Source organism: Microcaecilia unicolor, chromosome 1 (genome assembly GCF_901765095.1).
Source record: "Microcaecilia unicolor chromosome 1, aMicUni1.1, whole genome shotgun sequence".
Classification (NCBI taxonomy): domain Eukaryota; kingdom Metazoa; phylum Chordata; class Amphibia; order Gymnophiona; family Siphonopidae; genus Microcaecilia; species Microcaecilia unicolor.
Window position 1 is genome coordinate 108916795 of NC_044031.1, and position 24977 is coordinate 108941771.

General features: G+C 41.4%; 1 pseudogene; it reads left to right on the forward strand.

Annotated features, from left to right (window-relative positions):
* The first annotated feature begins 23627 nt into the window (after nt 1-23627).
* LOC115469143 lies at nt 23628-24706 on the forward strand (annotated as a pseudogene).
* Nucleotides 24707-24977: the final 271 nt, after the last annotated feature.

Sequence of the window (24977 nt, forward strand, 5' to 3'; positions counted from 1 at the left end):
ACACTATTCTGTAAATATACACATACCTTACATAGCATGTACTTCACAGGTGGGCATTCACATAGGCGCCCGGTATAAGAGGCTTGGAGAGGCTAAGCCTCCCCTGCTGTGCTCTGAAGGGTTTAAATTGTTGATTTACCTCCATCCTCACAGCAGGAGCTGCAGTGAAAGCCCTCTAGCCTTGTGATTCAGTTGTAGAAATTGGTTTATGGTTTGTTTACCTTACTGCTGGGAGGGGGGGGGGGGGTTGACTGGAGGTTTCCTGGGCTGCCAGGGAGATATTTAAGGAGGATGACTTCCTGACCTGCACTGAGGACAGATAGCAGCAGAATTGGATGCTGGGCCAGCATGATCAGAAAATGTCACCAGACAACAAAGGTAGAAAAGATCATTTTATTTTCATTATAGTGTTTGGAATATGTCCACTTTGAGAATCAGGTGCTCAACATTAAAAGTTTATATTTATTTACTTATTTATGGCATTTTATCCCACATTAATTAGGGTGTTTTGTGACTCTACATGAGAATTGTGATGATATGATCCCTTGTTTCATATTGTTGACGGTCTGCATTTTCCGTATGGGTGGTATATTGGTGTATTAGGTTCTGCCTAGTGTAATATTTATGGTACAGTAAGGTGCTAAGTGTGTTTTTGCACAAAGTTGTGCATAGTATTTTGCAGTTGAGCGATTGTGCTTAGAATATACTTTGAGCAACCACTTTATTCTTTGACATATGATACATATTTAATATGTAAATTTAATAAAGGGTGTTAATTGTGACTTTTTTTTTATTATTTATTTTTTCTGTGTGTTAGACAATTATGGATTAAGCTCCACCCCTGGCCCCACCCCTAACCCCGCCCCCTTTAGCCTCCCCAAACAGTTGGGCCACCGACCGCCTATGGGCATACACATGGGTGCAATCTGGGAAAGCACAGATCGGACTCACACAGGCATAGTTTATAGTTATCAAAACCACAAGCTGTGCAGTATAATATGTACTGGTGTACAAAATACGGTAAAATATACTAACAGTTCACAACACCACCAGTGAATGCAAAGTTCTACAGTCAAGTGACCTTGTTTTGTTTTACTTTTTAAATGCTTATATTTTATTTATTTAAAAAGGAGAAAGAGACTTCAGTGACACATAGGAACACCCGGTATCAGATTTCTTTTATCGGTCTCAGAAAACACCTCTTTTCTATTTTTATATATTTTCAAGTGCTACTATTGTGCATCAACATTCATTCTCAAAATTCAAAAGTATTCAAAATGGTGATTTTAAACACCAAAGAAACCAGCACTTAACAATGAGGGCCACTGTTTCACCCATCTTGGCTTCTTCAGGAACTCGGAGTTTTCTGAGACCAATGAAAGAAATCTGATACCAGTTCAATCTTAGGCTGGTTGTACCCTAGGTGTTCCTAATGGTCTCTGAGGTCTCTTTCTCCTTTTTAAATAAATAAAATATAAGCATTAAAAAGTTTTTAAAAAATCAAGGTCACATGGCCATTAAAAAAATCAAGGTCACATGGCTATAGAATTATGCATTCACTGGTGTTATAGTTAACCCCTGGATTCTACATGGTGCGTGCACAAATTAATTGGCTAATAAGCTCTTAACTATCAATAATTGGGTGCTAGCAACCAATTATTGACATTAATTGGCTCCAATTAGGGTTTGCACGCACATCTCATACATCCCATAGTTCATATCTCAAAAGGGGGCATGGCCACGGGAGAGGCTTGGGTATGTCAGGGGCAAACCAAAATGTTGTGCACATTGTTACTGAATAATGAGTTGGCGTATCCTATTTGGGCGCCAGCATTTACACCAGGTTTCAGCAGGAGTAAGTCTGGTGCCCAAGGTTATGGTGTGGGAATCGGCACTGACCATGATTCTATAAAAGGTGCATACCGATATTTTCCAGTGCCCGTTTTTTGGGTGCCATTTATAGATCCTGGCCCTATATGTGTGTCTATGATATTTAGGCATGAGCACTTAAAGCAGCTCTGCGGCTAAGTGTTCATGCATAAATTATAGGTATAAATTTTACCTGTTATACTAGTATTCTTTCCTTTACAGATTACGTGCCCTATAAGCACTTTTTAAAAAATATTTATTTTCAAATGAGTTCTGGCAATCTTAAATATAGATGCATGTTATATACTTACCTCTATTAGTGGTAAATATTGTATGTTATTCCCTTAATGCACATTGGTAACTATTCCCCTAAATTTCCTACATATATAATGAAGGACTAAGCAAAAATGCGGAGGTAACAACAACTCAAAGAAATAGCAGTTGTTCTACACTCATATTAATTATTTTTTATTTATTGATTGTATTTGTATCCCACATTTTCCCACCTTTTTGCAGGCTCAATGTTGCTTCCAATGTATCGTTCTTGGTGGTTAATAGAACAGTGAATAGACAGTTAGTGTTACATAGGAATCGAGCATGACATAAAAGAAAGTTAAACTGTCTTACAATGTATCGTTCTTGGTGGATAATGGATTGGAAAATAAACAGTTAGTATTGCGAAAAGGTCATGCATCATATAATAAAGAATTAAACAAGCAAATGTATGAAAAAGAACAGATCCGATTATAGGTAAGGTGGAGATGTGTTACATTTACACTTGTTGGTCTTTGTGGTATGCCTTATTGAAGAGGTGGGTCTTCAGAGATTTGCAAAAGTTGGTTAGTTCATATATAGTTTTCAAGTTGCGTGGCAGCGCGTTCCATAACTGAGTACTCAGGTAAGAAAAGTTTGACGCATGAGTTAGTTTATATTTTAGGCCTTTGCAACTGGGGAAGTGAAGATTAGGGAATGTGCGGGATGATCTTTTAGCATTCCTGGGTGGCAAGTCTATCAGGTTTGACATGTAGGCTGGGGCATCTCCATGAATGATTTTATGGACTAGGGAACATATCTTGAACGCAATACGTTCTTTAAGTGGAAGCCAATGTAGCTTTTCCCTTAAGGGTTTAGTGCTTTCATATTTTGTTTTTCCGAATATGAGTCTGGCTGCGGTGTTCTGGGCGGTTTGAAGTTTCTTGATTATTTGTTCTTGACAGCCAGCGTATAGTGTGTTGCAGTAGTCAAAGTGACTAAGCACTATTGACTGTACCAAGTTGCAGAAAATAATCCTTGGGAAGAAAGGTCTTACTCTTTTTAGTTTCCACATTGAATGGAACATCTTCTTGGTTGTATTTCTCACGTGACTTTCAATTACTTGCCACAAAACTTAATAATGTTGAATAAAAGCAAATTCAAAAGATATGGTTTTGTAAAAAAAACTATAATAAATGTAATCCCCATTATAATGGGGATTACTAAAGATCATGAGAGAACTCTCCAGAGTTACTGAGGGGAGGGTTCTGAGGTTGTGGGTGGTAAAGGATCCAGCCCAAGGGGGTGGGTACCTGGCTAAGTTGCAGAGGGAAATGTTTCTGGTTGTTGAATGACAGTAGAAGAGGAGTTTAGAGTTAATAAATGTTGAGGTTTGCACGCAGTTTTTCATTGACTCTATCCCCGCCAGGATAGTATGTGAGACCTTACCGCTAAATCAATAGATGGCGGTAAGGTCTCAGGCCGAAAATGGATGTGTGCTGTGTTTTTTTTTTTTTGTTGTTGCATGTCCATTTTCCATCCCCTGAAAAAGAGGCCCTTTTTCCAGGATGTGGCAAAAACTGGCCCGGTGCACGCTCAAAAGACGCGCTTGCACTGCCACAAGCCACTTTTTGCCATGGCTTAGTAAAAGGGCCCCTAACTGCCCTTAATGATTGATGTCTGGAAAATTTAAACATCATTTTTATATTTATCAGGGACAAAGTAGTCTCTACATGCTTTGGTTTATTTGGGGTGACATGAATCAAAAGGGAACATGCTGCAGCAAGATAAGAGTGAAAGCCATTTCATCTTCCCCAGGGTATAAGAAAGTGGATCCCTAAGGCTAAAATCTTCACAGGGTTGGAGACACTTGTTTCTCACTATATATGAAGCACAATCATTAACCAACCACTAGCTTTTTAAAAATTTTCTCTGTAGCTTTTGTTCCCTCCTATACAGCTTATTGCTCTGTGAATTCTAAAACAATCTATCTGCACACATTACCCCAATCTCTTTAAGCAATGACACTACAGGAAGTTCTCTTTGTCTGGGCTCATTAGCTGTGACTAAGTATTTGGGGATTTTTAAAGTGCTTTTTATCTCTTTAATTTGTTCTTTGGCATAGTTTATTAAACCTTGTTTCTAGAGCATTCTGACAGTTTGTGCTCTTTTGGCAAAGTGTCTGGCTGTTGAATTTAAACGGCAACTACCTTGGGATTTCTAGTTCATCAGAGCTCATTTGCTTCCAGAGAGGACAATTTGAGCTCCTTGGCTCTGGCTAAATATTTTTGGATTTCCAATGTACTTTTGGCTGTTTTAATCTGCTCTTTAGCTATTTTGAATTATTATTATTAGCATTTGTATAGCGCTACCAGACGCACGCAACGCTGAACACCTGACACAAAGAGACAGTCCGTGCTCAAAAGAGCTTACAATCTAAGTAATACAGACAAACAAGACAGTTACGGGTGAGGGAAGTAATGGGTGAGAATCTGCTTGGAACTTAGTATAATATCCAGCTTATTTTCGAAAGAGAAAAACGCCTATAGTGCAACCTAAATCGGGAGATAGACGTTTGTCTCGCAAAGGCACCCAAATTGGTATAATCGAAAGCCGATTTTGGGCGTTTCCAACTACACTCCGTTGCGGAAACGAATAAAGTTGATGTGGGCGTGTCAGAGGCGTGGTGGAGGCGGAACTGGGGCGTGGTTATCAGCCGAGGAGAGATGGGCGTCTTTAGCTGATAATCGAAAAAAAAGGTGTTTTTACGGCGATTTTGGGTCACTTTTTTTGGACCCTTTTTTTTCACGAACAAGTCCCAAAAAAGTGCTCCAACTGCCCAGATGACCACTGGAGGGAATCGGGGATGACCTCCCTGGACTCCCCCAGTGGTCACTAACCCCCTCCCACCAAAAAAAACCCACTTTACAAACTTTTTTTCCAACCTCTATGCCAGCCTCAAATGCCGTACCCACCTCCATGACAACAGAATGTGTTCGATCCTGTCACAGCCTTTCCCTGGGTCAGGTGGCCTCAGGCCCATCCCCCCCCCCCACCTGTAACACTTGTGCTGGTAAATGGGAGGCCTCCAAAACTCACTGTACCCACATGTAGGTGCCCCCTTCACCCCTAAGAGCTATGGTAGTGTTGTACATTTGTGGGTAGTGGGTTTTGGGGGAGGGGGGTTGGGAGCTCAGCACCCATGGTAAGGGAGCTATGCATGTGGGAGCTTTTTCTGAAGTCCACCGCACTGACCTAGGGTGCCCAGTTGGTGTCCTGGCATATCAGGGGGGCCAGTGTACTACGAATCGTGGCCCCTCCCACGACCAAATGGCTCGGATTAGGACGTTTTTGAGCTGGGCGTTTTTAGTTTCCATTATCGCTAAAAAAAACAAACGTCCATTTTTTCGAAAATTTGGTTCGGCCCGCCCTTTCACGGACCCATTCTTGGAGATAAACGCCCATGGAGATAGGCATTTCCGTTAGATTATGCCCCTCCACATAACCCCATCTCACCCCATTTCCAACTCTTCTTCTATATGCTCCCATAATTAAGGCGGGCAAGCTTTCTTCCCTTCAAGGTTTCACAATTTTCATGAGGGTATCTTTGTCTGGAAAAGGCAATCATGCTAGGAAAGGTTGAAGGAAAAAGAGGACACAGAAGACCAGAAATAAAATGGAATAACATAGTTACAACAATGAATGCTCCATTAAAAAGCCTCCACACACCAATAGAAGGTAGGGAGTTCTGGAGAAAGTAAATCTATATGGTTGCCAAATCAAGGGGTCCTTTTACTAAGGTACACTGAAAAATGGCCTGCACTGATGTAGATGCATGTATTGGATATGCGCAGGTCCATTTTTCAGCGCACCTGCAAAAAAGGCCTTTTTTTTTTGGTTGAAAATTGAAGTGCGGCAAAATAAAAATCGGTGCACGTCCATTTTGGGCCTGAGACCTTACTGCCACCCACTGACTTAGCAGTAAGGTCTCACACATTAACCAGGTGGTAATCATCAGCGTGCATACACTGACGATTACAACCCGGTTAGCGCCCTGAGGTACTGGACGTGCGTAAAAAATGAAATTACTGCCCAGGCCATGTGGTAGCCTGGCAGTAGTTCCAAAATGGTGCACATTGAGCACGCATAGGCGCCTATGCGGCTTAGTAAAAAGGCCCCCAAATCTGTGCTTTATTCTTTATTGCTTTATGTGGAGATACTGATTTTCAGCCTGAAGCTAAGGGCTCTATTTACTAATATATGTTAAAGCAATTTAAGGCCCTGTTTACTAAGCTGTGCTATAGGTGCGCTAGCATTTTTAGTGCATGCTAAAAATTAGCATGCGTTAATGCTAGAGATGTTCATAGGAATATATAGGAATCTCTAGCATTTAGTGCACACAAATTTTAGAGCGTGATAAAAACACTAGTGTACAAGTACTAACAGGGCACTTAATGCGCATTAAATAATGCAAGCCCCATTATTCTCATTGGGCCTATTTCTTAACTGTGGGGTCTCTTACAAAGCAGCGCTAGCATTTTTAGCTCACGCTACAAATCAGCTGGCGCTAAATGCTGAGATGCAGCAATGAGGTAACTATCAAATCTAGAACAATGATAAATCAGTTTAGCAGCCGTGCTTTGAAGTAATCTAGACATTCATTTTTGAGGAACAGCAAAATATGCTACATTGCAGTAGTCCAAGGTACTACTACTACTACTTAACATTTCTAGAGTGCTATTAGGGTTACGCAGCGCTGTACAGTTTAACAAAGAAGGCCAGTCCCTGCTCAAAGGAGCTTACAATCTAAAGGACGAAATGTCAAGTTGGGCAGACAAAAATAGACAAAATAGTCACCTGGACCACTAAAACAAAATGTTCCTGATAAAATTAAGGGTGTATGGACCATAGAGTCAGAAATATGGTTTATGGTTTATTTAATTTTATATACACTTTGTGTATACACAGTAATGTGGTTTACAGTACTTAAAATGACAGAGGCACTGCACACAATCTATATATTACGGGAGAGAAATAGTAACTGCATTGCAGATTAAAAGTTTAAAAGGATAGTAAAAATATTAGAGGAACATAAAAACATAAGTATTCCAGCAAATTGCCATGTCGTCAGACTTCCCTTTTACCAGCTGCGCTGGCCTCCTTTTGCTTGGTAAAAGGGGCCCTAAGTTGCACATGCAAATTGGCACGTGCACTGATTTGTGCACACAACTTTAGTCACCATATCTAGAATCTGGTAAGCATATTATTATAAATGGCATCTAACTTTTAGCAAGGTTTATAGAATAGCACTTAGAATGTTACCTTTTGGTGCTACTACTACTACTACTATTTAGCATTTCTATTGCGCTACAAGGCGTACGCAGCGCTGCACAAACATAGAAGAAAGACAGTCCCTGCTCAAAGAGCTTACAATCTAATAGACAAAAAATAAAGTAAGCAAATCAAATCAATTAATGTGTACGGGAAGGAAGAGAGGAGGGTAGGTGGAGGCGAGTGGTTACGAGTCAAAAGCAATGTTAAAGAGGTGGGCTTTCAGTCTAGATTTAAAGGTGGCCAAGGATGGGGCAAGATGTAGGGGCTCAGGAAGTTTATTCCAGGCGTAGGGTGCAGTGAGACAGAAGGCGCGAAGTCTGGAGTTGGCAGTAGTGGAGAAGGAAACAGATAAGAAGGATTTATCCATGGAGCGGAGTGCACGGGAAGGGGTGTAGGGAAGGACGAGTGTGGAGAGATACTGGGGAGCAGCAGAGTGAGTACATTTATAGGTTAGTAGAAGAAGTTTGAACAGGATGCGAAAACGGATAGGGAGCCAGTGAAGCGACTTGAGGAGAGGGGTAGTATGAGTAAAGCGACCCTGGAGGAAGACGAGACGGGCAGCAGAGTTTTGAACCGACTGGAGAGGGGAGAGGTGACTAAGTGGGAGGCCAGCAAGAAGCAGATTGCAGTAGTCTAAACGAGAGGTGACAAGGGTGTGGATGAGGGTTTTGGTACAGTGCTCGGAAAGAAAGGGGCGGATTTTACGGATGTTGTAAAGAAAGTTATAGAATTTGGTCCACAGTGTAATTCGGTAGACCTGCATAGACTATATTAAAATAGTCTAGCTTAAAACTATCAACATGTAAAGTAGACTCTTCCCAGAAGGAATAGCAAGATAAAAATGAAGACTGCGAAATTGTCTGAGGGGAGAAAAAAGGTAGTATTGATCTGTGCTTCAATATAAGATGTTAGTCAATTATGATCCCTAGATACTTAATCTGGGACACCAAAGAGATGGGTTTATTATTTAAGCATGGCACTATACCACAAATAGACTGCTTATTTGTCAGCCAAATGGCTACCATTTTTGCAGTGTTCAAAACTAAGGGGCCCTTCTATAGGGTTGCCACATGACAACGGGCCTGCCGTGTGGCAACCCGGAACTACTGCCTGCCCAATGCAGGTGCCGGTGGTAGTTCCACCACCAGCACGCACCATTTCCGCTGCCAGTGGAAATGTTGAAAAATATTTCTGCTGGAGGCTTCCCAGGAGCCCTTACCGCCACCTCAATGGGTGATGGTAAGTCATCCCCCCTAAAATAGCCACACAGCAAGTACAAACGTATCGCACAGCCATTTCATTTTTGGTTATTTTCATCCACTTTGGTAAAACGGGCCCGGGCGTGCAGCAAAAACGTCCACCGCCGCTAGCGCTGGGACCCTTTTACCACAGCATAGAAAAAAGGGCCCCTAAATGATTACTGGTTAGCCAGTTGACAGTAGAGTCTAAGCAAGATTGGATCTTGACAAGACTGATGTTTTTGGGATCCATGGTGTCAAATAATAAAACATCATCTGCATAATGAAAAAAACCATTAATTTCAAAAGACTGAATAATAAATAAATAAATATGGACTACCCCAAAATATATATAACAAAGACTTTACCTAGGCAGTCACCTAGAATACATAAGGTTTTACATGTAGGGATATCCACCCCCCTGACATAAACTACAAGAGAATATAAAATAAATTAAAACACAGTAGGGTCTGTACAAAAACCAGTATCGAACAATTAAAAAACTGCTTCAATTGAAATGACCATCTAGTACAGGGATGCTACGATACAACTGATCACCTAGTACCAACCTCTGCAACGGAGCAACTATAAAAAAAAAATTACTGTTGTGTGTGTGTAGTAAAAAAAGAAGAAGCTGATTAGGTAAATAAATCTCTATTCCAAATTGACAGAACCTAATAGCACAGGTCTCAGGAAAACGTCTATCTAACCAGTCTGCTAAATATACAATTGAAAAGATTATATAGTACAGATCTCTAAGGGCCCCTTTTACTACATGGTGGTAAGCGAGCTTACCGCTTGCTAAACAGGAACTACTGCTGGGCTACCGCATCAGCCCGGCGGTACTTTCCACCCCTAGTGCTATATTTGCTGCACAGCCATTTCCTGCCGAGGCCCCCTTATACCACAGTGGGTAAAAGAGCGACTTCCCTTTTACCCACTGTGGTATAAGGGGTCTTGGCGTGCTAGAAAAACACGTGCTAATGCCAGCGCAGGCCCCCTTTTCCCACAGCTTGGTAAAAGGGGCCCTAAATCAGGGCAGCATAACACACACAAGAATAAATATTTAAATTGCTTTTAAAACACAGTAATACTAACAGTAGGAAGCACTCATACCATTTGCATCACAAATGTGCAAATGGAAAACAAAATGAAAGTAAACATCACATTGATGGAAAAACAAATTAAAAACTGCAAAATCAATTGAATTAGGAAAGGTAAAGTCTGAAAAAGTTGCCCAGAGGTGTGTTTATAGAATAGCGCTTTTTTCAATGCCAGTTTGTTTTGGTGTCATATATAGAAGTCACCCAATATGTATTATTAATAATAATAAAACTTTATTTATAACCCGCTATATCTTTAAAGGTTTAAGCAGGGAGCATATCACATACAAAATATTTAAAAAAACAAAGCAATAAAAATTATTTCTTTACACCACAAACTATACAAAAATCTCTACAATTCAAACATACAGCAGATTAACATTTACATGGTATTAAATTAATTTATACATCAGAGGAACCAAAAGCCTGAAGAAAAAAAATGAGTTTTTCAATGCTTTTTTTAACTGGTCCATATTTTGTATTGAACGAAGTTCAATGGGCAAATCATTGCATAATTTCGGACCTTTGATGTAGAAAACAGATGATCTGCATTCTTCTAAATAAACCCGATGAAATGAAGACACATCAAGTAGCTATTTCTGAGATGATCTCAGAGAGCGAGTAGGTTGATAACATCTTAGAGTGGCACTAAGAGTTGGTGAAATGTATTGTGTTGACATATTGTAAGCCAAGAAAAATAAAAGGTCCAAGTGCTGCAAACCAATAATATCAAAAACACAGAACAGCATATACTGAGCCAGTAGCTCTTTCTAAAATCATTAATCAATTAAAAGCAACCTTAATAAAAGTGGAATAAATACGTCCAAAACTCTTTATATAATAGTCCATATGCACAACATATTTCGGCATCTAGGGCCTGCTTCAGGGACAAATTTACAAGTATATAAGACAGACAATCCACCTAAAGATAAAAATAAAAATAGGAGAATGAAAATCACATTCCAATGCCATGTTCTATTGGTAGTGCCAATTTGATGTGTGTTAGATGTGTGGAGGCGCCTAGTCGCCTTAGTAAAAGGGTCCCAAAGAGTGTAAACAATAATATATCAGAGGCCATCATTATACATGTAACCCCCTAAAAAAAACAAAAGGTGCCCACACAGAGAGAAATTTATAGATCAGTTTCTGTTCAGATTGCAAAATGATATGTGTTTGCTTTTCTGTACTGACCTTCACTGAGTAATTTATAGCAGGATGTCTATATAAGTGATATAACCAGGAACCAATTTAATCCAGTATCACAATGGTGACAAGGGTGCCTATATGCTTTTATAAAAGAGGTCCTCAGAACTAGATCCAGCAGTGCAAAAATGCCCATGAACAAATTTACAGCTGCTCTGAGAAAGGTGTAAATGTGTGCACTTACCCTCGCAGTTTATAAAATAAACACATTTATTTATTTATTTCATTTGTATCCCAATATATCATGTTCAATGTGGTTAACAACTTATTGTGATTAACAGTACAAAAAGTGATGCGGGATAGTATATACTGAGTAGCAATAACAAAATAAAATGAGGAAGATTTGGGTGGGATACCGGTGTCGGAAATGGTATTTCATGTGGACGAGTCAGAGAAACTTACTGAATTCACTGTAAACCTGGAGGACGTAATGGGGCAGTTCAGCAAACTGAAGAGTAGCAAATCTCCTGGAAAGATAGTATACATCCTAGAGTACTGATAGAACTGAAAAATGAGCTTGCGGAGCTACTGTTAGTGATATGCAATTTATCCTTAAAATCGGGTGTGGTACCGGAAGATTGGAGGGTGGCCAATGTAACGCCGATTTTTAAAAAAGGTTCCAGGGGAGATCCGGGAAATTATAGACCGGTGAGTCTGACGTCGGTGCCAGGGAAAATGGTACAGGCTATTATTAAAAACAAAATTACAGAGCACATCCAACGAAATGGATTACTGTGACCAAGTCAGCACGGCTTTAGTGTGGGGAAATCTTGCCTGACCAATTTACTCCTTCAAACATGTGGACAAAGGGGAGCCGGTTGATATTGTGTATCTGGATTTTCAAAAGGCGTTTGATAAGGTACCTCATGAAAGGCTACAGAGGAAATTGGAGGGTCATGGGATAGGAGGAAATGTCCTATTATGGATTAAAAACTGGTTGAAGGATAGGAAACAGAGAGTGGGGTTAAATGGGCAGTATTCACAATGGAGAAGGGTAGTTAGTGGGGTTCCTCAGGGGTCAGTGCTAGGACCGCTGCTTTTTAATATATTTATAAATGATTTAGAGATGGGAGTAAGCAGCGAGGTAATTAAATTTGTTGATGACACAAAGTTATTCAAAGTCGTTAACTTGCGAGAGGATTGAAAAATTACAGAAGGACCTTACGAGACTGGGAGACTGGGCGGCTAAATGGTAGATGACGTTTAATGTGAACAAGTGCAAGGTGATGCATGTGGGAAAAAAGAACTCGAATTATAGCTACGTCATGCAAGGTTCCACGTTAGGAGTTACGGACCAAGAAAGGGATCTGGGGGTCGTCATCTTCGTTAATACACTGAAACATTCTGCTCAGTGTGCTGCTGCAGCTAGGAAAGCGAATAGAATGTTGGGTATTATTAGGAAAGGTATGGAGAACAGGTGTGAGGATAATGCCGTTGTATTGCTCTATGGTGCAACCACACCTTGAGTATTGTGTTCAATTCTGGTCGCCACATCTCAAGAAAGATATAGTAGAACTGGAAAAGGTGCAGCGAAGGGCGACAAATATGATAGCGGGGATGGGACGACTTCCCTATGAAGAAAGACTAAGGAGGCTAGGGCTTTTCATCTTGGAGAAGAGACGGCTGAGGGGAGACATGATAGAGGTATATAAAATAATGAGTGGAGTGGAACAGGTGGATGTGAAGTGTCTGTTCACGCTTTCCAAAAATACTAGGACTAGGGGGCATGCGATGAAACTACAGTGTAGTAAATTTGAAACAAATAGGAGAAAATATTTCTTCACCCAATACATAATTAAACTCTGGAATTCGTTGCCGAAGAACGTAGTGAAGGCGGTTAGCTTGTCAGAGTTTAAACTAACTAACTAACTAACTAACATTTCTAAAGCGCTACTAGGGTTACGCAGCGCTGTACAATTTAAACATAGAAGGACAGTCCCTGCTCAAAGAGCTTACAATCTAAAAGACAAGAGAACAATCTACAGACAAGTGTACAATCTAGAGGATGAGTGAACAGTTAATCTGATAGGGTGGATAGATTGGGGCATTCTATATTTCTCGAATGGTTAGGCGCCGAAGGCAGCATTGAAGAGGTGAGTTTTAAGCAGAGATTTGAAGATGGGTAGGGAGGGGGCATGGCGTATGGGTAAAGAAAGATTGTTCCAGGCATAGGGTGAGGCAAGGCAGAATGAGCGGAGCCTGGAGTTGGCAGTGGTGGAGAAGGGTACTGAGAGAAGGGCTTTGTCCTGTGAGCGGAGGTTACGGGCGGGAACATAGGGGAGATGAGGGTGGAGAGGTAGTGAGGAGCCGCAGACTGAGTGCATTTGTAGGTAAGGAGGAGGAGCTTGAATTGTATGCGATATCTGATCGGAAGCCAATGAAGTGATTTGAGGAGAGGGGTGATATGAGTATATCGGTTTTGGCGGAATATAAGACGTGCAGCAGCGTTCTGAACGGATTGAAGGGGGGATAGATGGCTGAGTGGGAGGCCGGTGAGGAGTAAGTTGCAGTAATCAAGGCGAGAGGTAATGAGAGCGTGGACGAGAGTTCTGGTGGTGTGCTCAGAGAGGAAAGGGCGAATTTTGCTGATGTTGAAGAGGAAGAAGCGACAGGTCTTGGCAGTCTGTTGGATATGCGCAGAGAAGGAGAGGGAGGAGTCGAAGATGACTCAGAGGTTGCGGGCAGATGGGACGGGGAGGATGAGGGTGTTATCAACTGAGATAGAGAGTGGAGGAAGAGGAGAAGTGGGTTTAGGAGGAAAGACGAGGATCTCGGTCTTGGACAGGTGGCGGTTGGACATCCATGCCGCAATGTCGGATAAACAGGCCGATACCTTGGCCTGGGTCTCCGCGGTGATGTCAGGTGTGGAGAGGTATAGCTGGGTGTCATCAGCATAAAGATGATACTGAAAACCATGAGACGAGATCAGCGAGCCCAGGGAAGAGGTGTAGATTGAGAAGAGAAGGGGTCCAAGGACAGATCCCTGGGGAACTCCAACAGATAGTGGGATGGGAGTGGAGGAAGATCCATGGGAGTGTACCCTGAAGGTGCGGTGGGAGAGATAAGAGGAGAACCAGGAGAGGACAGGGCCTTGGAACCCAAAAGAGGACAGCGTGGCAAGAAGTAAATCATGATTGACAGTGTCAAACGCGGCGGAAAGATCGAGGAGGATGAGGATGGAGTAGTGACCTCTAGATTTGGCCAGGAGCAGGTCATTGCAAACTTTAGAGAGTGCCGTTTCTGTTGAGTGCAGAGGGCGAAAACCGGATTGAAGTGGATCGAGGATGGCATGAGAGGAGAGAGAGTTTAAAAAGCGGTTGGACGGTTTCCTAAAGGACAAGTCCATAGACCGCTACTAAATGGACTTGGGAAAAATCCACAATTTTGGGAATAACATGTATAAAATGTTTGTACGTTTGGGTAGCTTGCCAGGTGCCCTTGACCTGGATTGGCCACTGTCAGGGACAGGATGCTGGGCTCGATGGACCTTTGGTCTTTTCCCAGTATGGCATTACTTATGTACTTACTTAATATGGAAACGAATGCTAGACACAGAAAGGTAACCATTTATAGTCATCCATGTATAATAACAATTAGAATGGAACTGAGAAATTGAATAATTGTACAATTAGGGGGTTAAATTAATTATGATAATCTGTGAGAAATTGCTTAAACAGAGAGGCTTTAAGGTATTTCCAGAATATCAAATAATTAGGTTCCTAACTGATAAATTTCGGGAGGGAATTCTACCATTTGGTACAGAAGAGAATCCTGACCTGTACATTGACTCATAGATCACATTTTTGCAACTGGGATAGTGGAGGGTTAGATAATCTCTTGAACCAGGGAGAGTGTTGCTAAGGGAAAGATCAATTAAAGTTTGCATATAATCAGGGTTATAATTAAAGATTGCATATAATACATTGCAACTCCACCTTCATTCCACTTAAACTGTGCTCCCAGGAATACCTGTGTGCAGATTCATAGGTGAGTTCTTTCTGATGCATTTCTGTTTTTGGACAGGAATCCACTATCCAAACTAAATATAACTAGAAAGAAGGGGTACCCAATCTTAAATTATAAATACAAAATCCATAAAAGCAGTTTTTAATCACAACAATTGCATCAATACATTAATCCCTGGACTCTACATATGGCACTCAAAATTGGGCTCCAATATTTTGGCACCAATGCAAGATGCTCACTCGCCCAACTAAATTTGCTAATGAGCCTATTAGTGCCAATAATTGGATACTAATTGGAAATAATTGGCACCAATTTGAATTTGTGTGCACATTTTGCTACAAGTTATTCTATAACAATGTTTGCCCAAATCCCATGGAACCCAAAAGGGGAAGTGGTCATGGGAGGTGCATGGGCGGGTCAAGGGCATTCCTAAAATTTGCATGTAGTGTTATAGAATACCAGGGATGTGCACTCAAATTGGGCACCAGGAATTATATTATATGGTTTCAGCAGGCATAAGTCCTGGCACCCAAATTTGGGGCGCTGAAATTGGCACTCATTGCCATTCTATTATGGGTGCTCATCTTTGAGTGCCTAGTACAGAATAGCATTGAGGACCGATTTTTTTTCCACACTGATTAATAAGTGCCATTTACTGAATCTATTCTAGTCCAAATGTGGTGTGTTGCCAATAATCTAATTGTGCTGCCACACAGCTAGATAATTGTCTGCTGCCAGTCCTTTGATGCCATCATACCATATCTAATGCCCAACATGTTTCAGCATGATGCCTTCTTCAGGGTCTTTTTAGAGTATAGGTGTTTTGACATCAGGGCAGTGCACCATATACCTAGAGAAGGGCAAGGAACCACCAGTTTTGGTCTTAAAGACACATATGTCACATACCACACATAAAATCAATTTCTTTTCTGTAGATAATCAAAGTTTCCAACTGCACGGATAGGGGTGGAGAGGGGTGTCCCTTATTTTATCACCCCCCTAGCCAGCTATTATAAAGATAGTTCTTGCCCGAGGGCCACAGATCATGGCATGGCTTCCTTTGGAATACTGATTGGCCACCTTAGGTTCGACTACTGCATGCACTAAATGATGGCTATGATTTCCTCCTTTCCCTTTTCCCCGGGGGCTTTGATCACTGCCTCTGCATTATCCTCATTCCTAGCCTACCCAGGCCTGGTAATCGAACCTGAGTCTTTAGCACCAGGCCATCCATTAGCATATTTCTTTCTCTCTCTATATATATATATTTTTTACTCTTTATTTCTAGTTTTAATCAGACAAATAGCAAGGTAAATCATCCTGTGAGGGAAAATCAATGAGTTACAATAGAAAAATCCACCACTAGAATATAAAACAAATTAGAAAAAGAAAAATATACCCATTCCACACATTGGATTAAATTCTATAAATGGTGCCTAAACAATCGGCACTCAAAAAAAAAAATAGCGATCAGCGCTATTCTATAAACGATGCTCAAAGTTAGGCACAGTGTATAGAATAGTGCTTAGCGCTCAGAACCACAACTATATTTAGGTGCAACCATTTACACCAACGAAACCTTGGTGTAAATCCCTGCACCTAAATTAGGCATGAATCCCTGCATGTAAATGAAAGGAACACCCCTGATCTGCCCATGACCCTTCCAGGGCCATGCTCCCTTTTTAGACTCATGCATAAAACTTATGTGTGGATCCTGTGCCTAAATGTACACGTGTAAAATTGAATTAAATCCAATTAGCATCAATAATTGCTCATTAATTTGTGCTAATTGGATCACTACTCAATTAAATTACACACACAAACTGGGCACATGCCCAAATTTTGGGTGCACAATTTTTATAGAATTTGGGAGATTAAGCTTGCAGGGACAGAGTAAGATGAAAAAGTATATAAACTAAAAAGAAATTATTCAAAGGGAAATAAGAACTTGAACAGGTACAAGAGCTGCACAACCGTAGAAGAAAGAATTCCTTCTATGGGGTCAATACCCTCAGTTGTAGCAGATGACAGCAGCTCTTTGGGCTGGTTTGTCACTGAGGAAGAGCATCAACTGAGAAGGCTCCAAAACTTAACATTTTGATATTCTATTATAGACAAGCAAGGATATTTTAAGAAGAGAAGGGTCTCAGCTTGGAGGAGTAGCCTAATGGTTAGTGCAGCAGGGATGAGAACCTGGGGAAATAGGTTTGCTTCCCATTGCAGCTCCTTGTGACCCTGAGCAAGTCATTTAAGCCTCCATTACCACAGATAGAAAACTTGGATTATGAGGCCACTAGAGACAGAGAAAGTACCTGAACATAACAGGTAAACTGCTTTGGTTGTACCAAAGAAAGGTAGTATATCAAATAAATTACTCTTAACCCCCAACTGCAGCACCTCAGGGCATAATAACAAGAATTACTTCCTTCTCTCTTCCATAGTTTTTCTGTTTTCTGTGCAATTATCAGAAAATACTCTTACTTTTAACCCAAATAAAGATTTGCTCCCAGTGTCTAGAAAAGAGATGCAGTAACCAATCTCTACTGGGTTCCCAAAATAAATAAAGAAAGAACCACCAATGCTGTAGGGCACAAGTAGACTCGCTAAAGAACCCTCAATGAATGGAGGTAAAATCATGACAGTGTCCAAATAAATAAAAGAAATATCTAGCAAATTCCCACTTTCAAGGAGAAATACAGATGACCCTGAAGACGGCAGAAAAGACTCAGCAAGAATTTTCAAAATGTCCATCAGGTATGTCTTAAATATTCCATAGATGAATCTGATTTGGCAACATTCTCTAAACACTAGAATTTTGTTTCAATAACAGTATTGTCTTTAACCAGCAGAATTTGCTACCAATCATCTCTTCCAAGCCCACTACTTTAGAGACCCTTTTACTAAAAAGTGGCCTGCGCTACTTTTAGCAGGTAATTTTCCCGCACGCTGAATTTCTGTTTTTTGCAATAATGCCAGGTGCTAACTCCAAAATTAGTGCCTGGCCGATTTGCATGCAGTAGCCCTACCGTGCCTTTGAAAAAGGGCCCCTTAGTTCTCTATCCAGTAAGCATTCTCTCATGGGCAGACAGTCTCATTCAGACCAGAGGCATGCTGAGACATCTGAGCCAAGTAAGCAGAGTGTTACCTATTGTCGCATGCTGGAGGACCTTCGCATACTGTCAGGCTTCTTCCCCGGGAGCACTGGTTTCATGAGTCCTTGGGCCACTACCGTGGAGCGGCAGTGGCAGGCAAGATCACCTTCAAGGTAGAGATGAGACAAGACTGGATCGGAACCCCGGACTGGAGTTCTACACAGGAATACACAGAACTGGAACGCACCGGATGGGTGCGCACTGGAGGGGGGCCCGCTGGACTGGAACACACAGGAGTGGCCCCACTGGACTGGAACATACAGGAGTGAAACACGCTGGACTGGAAACACACTGGAGCGGAACCCACGGGACCGGAACCCTCTGGACTGGAACACACTGGACCTAGGCTTCACCTACTCTTAACCACCTTTCCCCGAGGGTTGAGCCCTCAGGTTCGGGCGGCCGGCAGGACTTACAGGAAAACCCGGAACTGGAACTTGCAAGCAGGAACAGCAGGAATGAGGATCCAGGAGTGCCCCCAGGCACCTAAGCGAAGGCAAGGCAGACAGGCAGGGAATGTCCGGGTTCCGGCAGTAGGCAGGTGTAAAGCAATGGTCAGGTCAAGGAACAAGACTAAGGCTGGAGCTTCAGTATCAAGGAGTACTGGCAACCGACTGAACAAGGGCTGAAGCTCCAGAAGCAAAAGAAACACACACGGATAACCAGCAGGCTAAACACAATAAGACTAGTAAACTGTACCCAAGCTAATAGGAAAGCTATGCCCAAGCAAACCAGTCATACACAAGAAATATACACTAAGCAAACTCAGGAGAACTAGTATAGCTATACACCAGCTAACAAACAAAGCTGTGCCCAAGCTAACTAGACAAACATAGAAACTCACACAGAGCAAACAATGTAGCAGTGAACAGAGCACTCCACATACCAGGGCCCTTAGACGAAATGCAAAGGCAAAGGCTGTAGTCTCTAAGTGATTAATAAAGCCCCTCAACACCAGAGGCACAGCTGCAGCAATCATCTTGCATCCAAACAGAGGCTTGACACACAGAGAAGTCAGCCCCCAGGAAGGAACAGCGGGAGCCATCTTGGATACTGGCATAGAGGAGGAGGCGGAAGCCATCTTGGAAGAGGCATAGCCCACACAGGTGAGGTTCAGTAGGGCAATCAGCTAATGACCTCCCAAGTGAAACAGCCTTGAATTGAGCACAGCGATCATTGGGAAACATACAGCAATCCTGTCTCCCCCTTTCCCTTTAGCATTATAGGTAAATCTAAACGGGTGCACTTACTAAGCTGTGATTTAAAATGGCCTTAGCATGCCCTTATGTGGGGTTTTCCAGCATGCGAAGGCCATTTTACTGCGGCAGTAAAATGATCTTTTTTTTTTTTTTTTTGCATTAATGTCCATGCACTAATGTTTACACAGACACAAAAGAGAGGGTAAAATAGCATACAAAATAATACAGAAACAAAAAAAGCAACACTGGGCCTTCAGGATTGAGATGATCAAAAGTCTCTTGTTTATTAATTGACAGATAGACCCGACACGGGCCGTGTTTCGGCGCACTGGCGCCTGCCTCAGGGGTCAGCTAATCCTGATCAAAAATTGTAGGTGGTACTGTCATAGTGTAGCACCTTTGATGTGGAATAGAGTCTCAATTGCTCCGAGAGCGTAATCAGCATGGACAATGCTGTCAGTCTAAAAAAAAACACCTACAATTTTTGATCAGGATTAGCTGACCCCTGAGGCAGGCGCCAGTGCACCGAAACACGGCCCATGTCGGGTCTATCCGTCAATTAATAAACAAGAGACAAATATATTTTTTAGCGTGCGGGTAGCATGTACAGATTAGGAACTTACCTCAGGATGCCGTCGCATGACCCGCATTAAGCCATTTTAAGCTGCAGTAATCGAGTGCTAGTGTAACCCCTGGTTAGAATGGTAAATATGGGAGGTCCCTGGGTGGGAGAGAGATGAAGTGAAATGCAGTATTATAATGCCCCTGATTTGTAGAGTTACAGCTTGGGAAGAGTTTGGGAAAGAAATGAAAGGACACAATTAGAGCGGGAAAGTGTCTTTGGTTGCCTATGTGCCTCCTGCCAAGTGACTCGCAAAGATTAAGGGGGATCCTGAAGTGCCAACTCCAGTTTGGTTAACCAAAGGGATAGTTGCTGTCTATTTCGTAGCAGCCGGTGAAGGAGCCAGAACTTTGGGCGGATTGGGAAGTCCAGCCGATAAACGGGGCTCAGGGTGTGATGCAGTCTACCCACGGCCAGGTATTACCTGCATGGTGATACCCACAAATGGAAAACATCTATATACAGGTCCAGATAAGAATTACTGGGAAGAGGAATCAACTCTGGAGTTCCATCTGGCTGCAGGATAGGCATAGCAGGTTGTGCTTATGTGTATAGCCTTGTAGAGGAAATGTAAACTCCTGATGGGTGTAAGGGAAGAAATGCCCCGGATGAGTGAAGTTGACCCAGAGTTATATGAGCAATTATGTTATTGACTGTATTAAAAGAGATCATTGAAGCAGAGGTTGTTATCACTGAAGCTACAGAAAAAAGTTCAAGCTATTATTGAGAACTCTGGAGTTTTGCGTGATCCCTGTGATGACAGTGAGTCGACTTCGAAATCAGATATGTATTTCCCAAAGACCCTAAATTACTGTTCCGGTCCAGCACCCAATATTGTCTGTAAGGGAGAAAACTGGGTGTGTATGGCTTGAAAGTGTTCCTCTGCGGCTTGATACCAGAGTTTAGCCAGGTGAAACTCAGGTTACACTAGTGCTTACTGCAGCTTAGTAAAAGGACCCCTAAGATAGCCAGAACCAAAGTAAGCTCGAGCCACCTAGCAAATCACTGCCATCCTACTCTGCTTCATAAATTACTCTTACATATTTTCTGCAGGGTGCAAGGTTTAATAAAATCTTCTTTGCATACCTGTCTCTCAGAGAGCTAAGAATAAAATTACCATTTCATAGTAAAGACTCAGGGGAGTTTAAGCACCCAAGTAATTTAGGTAGCTTCTCCAAAAACCAATTATAAGCACCACATTTTGGAGAAACATCTTTTTGTTGTGAATGCTCTTTTTCATGTGTGTTCTGGGTACAGTATGTGGAAGAGGGTTCTGTCATACAAAGACAGCAATAAATATTTATGACTGGTAAAATTATGCACATTGAAATTCTAATTATTCTAATAGCAGGATGGCAAGGCATGTTATATCTGCTATGTCATGTGTAAACACTGCTCCTATATGAAAAATAAAATTACAATAACTTACATGTGTATCTGGCTACTCTTTAGACCTGGTTGTGCATCTGTATTTATATACGGTAGATGAGCATGTCCTAGACCACAATGCATCCCGTCAGTTGGAGATTTGCCTCTAACGTACAGCTGAAAGGGAATCTTTCACTTGTGCTTTTTCATACTGTGATAAAATCAAGTGACTTTAATCAACTGTACTGAAAAGGTCACTAAGATCTCAGCTGATGGGTTGCTGCTGCAACTGGGTACAAAGGAAGGCATTTTTTTTACACCTGACAATGTAAAGAAGTTTATAATATTGATCTTAATAGTGGCTTGCAAATGTGTGATAATAAGATAGTTATGTACAGATCCCCACCCCCCCTTCCCAATGAACCACTATTACACTCACATTTGAAATGATATAGATTAACAGACTAACAACTCTCATATTATAGATGCAGAATTGCTTTCTGAATTTTGTACTGTTTGGCAAAAGGGAAACTTTGTCTAATGAGGCTTCATTAGGAACACTAGTAATTGAATCGCAGTTAAGATAGGTTCAATTCAACTTGAAGGTGAATTCCTAATTTCTGTTGAGTCAATGTAGAGACTCATAGAAAATGAATAATTTCTGGGCAAATACATTTTAAAGAGATAAAGGTACACTGGATTTTGATCTTTGTTTTGTATGTGGTACTAGGGATGTACATTCAAGAAAGTGCATTTCATTAATTTCTGCATGTATAAATTTAAACTGCACACAAATCATGCATGCATATATGAACTAATTAAAATACATATAATCAATTGTGTGCACAGTGCATACCTAAAGAATAGGTCAAATGATCATGAAAAAATGCCCAAAAATCTGGAAAAATCTTTTTTAAATGAGCATGAACTGAACTTTTTTTTTTTTTTGCTATGCACAACCTTGTTCTGTTGGATATATCTTTAAATAGAAAAGACTTAACCATACTGTCAGGAACATTACTTCACAAATATGTACGTGGTCGCTAGACTGTGGTGATATCTAATTGCTTTTACTTATGGAAGAAAAACCTCTGAATGACCCCAGTCACTGTTTTTGATTTTTGTGACTCAAAGGGCTCTAACTCTTCATTGGCTAAAAACCTCCATATTTTTTATACTTTTAATTTTTGCTTGTAATGCAATTTTATTGTTTCATATTATTGATATTATTGTTTTTTAAGCATATAGCACTTATCTGTTTTGTCACTCCTTTTATGTATCTGACGGGGTCCCGTTTCACCTAATCGGCTTTATCAAGGAAAACCTTGTGCATAAGGTTTACTTTTGTTGTGCGTGCAGCATCTCTTCTTGTTGCTGGTTCAAAATCCTGGGACACTGCTGACAGTCACCTCCGGTAACTGGATAACTATCCAGGCAAGTTAGGACAGCTAGTAGGAATATTATGACAGGGAACAGAGTGAGGAGCCTGTAAGTGTCTCTGCCCCAGGATTGATTGCTCTTAAAGAGAGGTCTAGGATGATCATCTGTTGTTTATACTGTCCTTTCCCCTTGGGTTGTTGGTGGCCCTGGAGCCCAAGAAGAGAAATCCCTATTCATAGGAGGTAATGAAGGAAAGGAAGCAGAGGTGTATTCCTTTAAAGGAAGACGGTGGGAAAATTCTAAGGTAGCATCCTCTGCTGTGGTATAAAGAAGGTGGACCAGCCCAATCACAGAGGAGGGGGAGGTGAGGAGTGGAAAAAAGGGAAGAGTTGAAGCCAGTGTGAGAGAAGGAACCAGCCTTGCTCTAAAAGATTTCTAGGAAAAGAGAACCCCATGCATTTACCTAAGTTCTTTTGGTGAGAGCAAAAGACTTGTAAAAGCATTATTAAGCTCAGCAGCTCTGGGAGAAGAGTTACTGCTGAGGTGAGCTGATCTACAGAAAGCTGAGTCTAATTTACATGCACACGTTTCAACCAGAGAAGGAGCTAGAGCAAATTTGTATACACACTGCCTATTGGGACATTTTCCATTAATTATAAGACGATGGAAGATAATTAGCTGTTTAAGTTACACAAAGAGGAAGCTTATGTGACTGTTTTTTGGGATACTGTACCCATATGAGAAAATATTTTACTTTGTCTTTTTCCTACCCTGACTGTGCAAGGAACCAGGAAGATGGTCCTAACCAGCTTTGTGAGTTGATTAAGACAGACACTGGTTACAAGTTGTTTTCCATGCAGTTAAAACCCTTGCTCTGCACAAGGGAGATCAGTCCTTGGACTTTGATTGGACAAGAAAGTGAATGCCTACTGTGATTTCTATTCAATGGGAAGTTTGAAGCTGTTTTAAGAAGTCCACTGGTTCAGGACATTTTTGGTGCACCTGCCTGTGCATAGCAGAGTAAAGGCATATTCTTGCATACCTGGATGATACTAATGTTAATGATGACAGAGAAATAATAGTGCTTTTACTTGGCATTGGTAGTTTGCAGCTATTTATTCAAAGTAATTGGTCTGGGCCTCCTGTATGCTTGCAGCCTTTGGATTTCTTGCCATCTGTTCTTCTGCCTCAATTCCAAGAGTTCAAAGTACTGAATACAGCTGTTCTGAGTTTGCTGGATCTGAATGATGAATCTGTTTACATTTTGACTGTGAATCCCATCTTTCTGCTGTTGGCCAGAAAAATCCTTGTAGACCTAAGGCATAGACTGTCAGTTTTTCAGATGTTACCCTGGTGCTGTGTGAATGTTTATCAGCATTTACTGGAGGAGAGATCACCTGAGCTATTTGCTCTCGCTCAGACCTGTGTTGATCAATTTCTAAAAACAGAGTTGTTTACTGAGGAAATCTGCCCACTTCCAGCAATGTAGTTTCATCTTGAATGTGGATACATGTTTTTTGTATTACTATAATCATAAAGAAGCCAAACATCATTACAATTCAGCCAAAGACAAGATCAAGTTGCAGATAGATGTAACAGGTGTTTTGGGGAAATGGACACGGTTTGAAGAAAATTATGTGGCTCGCTTGTTTTAGCTGTCTCACATAAAGAAGATGCCCCAATCTTTCACGAAGATTTAACTCCAGCACCCACTCATATTGAAAGTTTACCAAAGAATCTTGATTTAAATGATGATACCATCCTGAATAAAATTAAATTAGCAGACCCTGATCAGTTGCAGATGGTTGACCTGTGTGCAGAAGAGCTTGCAGTTATCCTTGCTGTTTGCGTAGATTTCCAGAAGAATAATCCTTTACATAAGCTAATGGAAGAGGAACTCTTAGCCTTCACATCATGTTTGCCTTCACAACCGAAGTTCTGGGCTATCCAAATAACAGCCTTAATGCTACGTGTAACCCTTGGTTTGTTTCAGCATTATGATAGAGTGAGCCCTGGGTAGTAAGTCACTAGGGGAGTGACTGGAGGACCTGGGAGGAGTTGGGAGGTTATAAACGTGGGCAGCTTGAACAGTAAATTGTCCTTAGTTGCCTGAGGTCTGAGCTACCTATAGCACTCTTCCAGGTGACCCATTGCAAGTAAAGGGGGGGGGGGGGGTCCTGTATTGCAGAAACCAGTGAAGTGAATTCACAGACAATAGCTATTACATTGTTTTACCCATTTGAGAAGCCAGAAGCTCAGCAGATTAAAATGTGTTGTGCCAGCCTCAGATG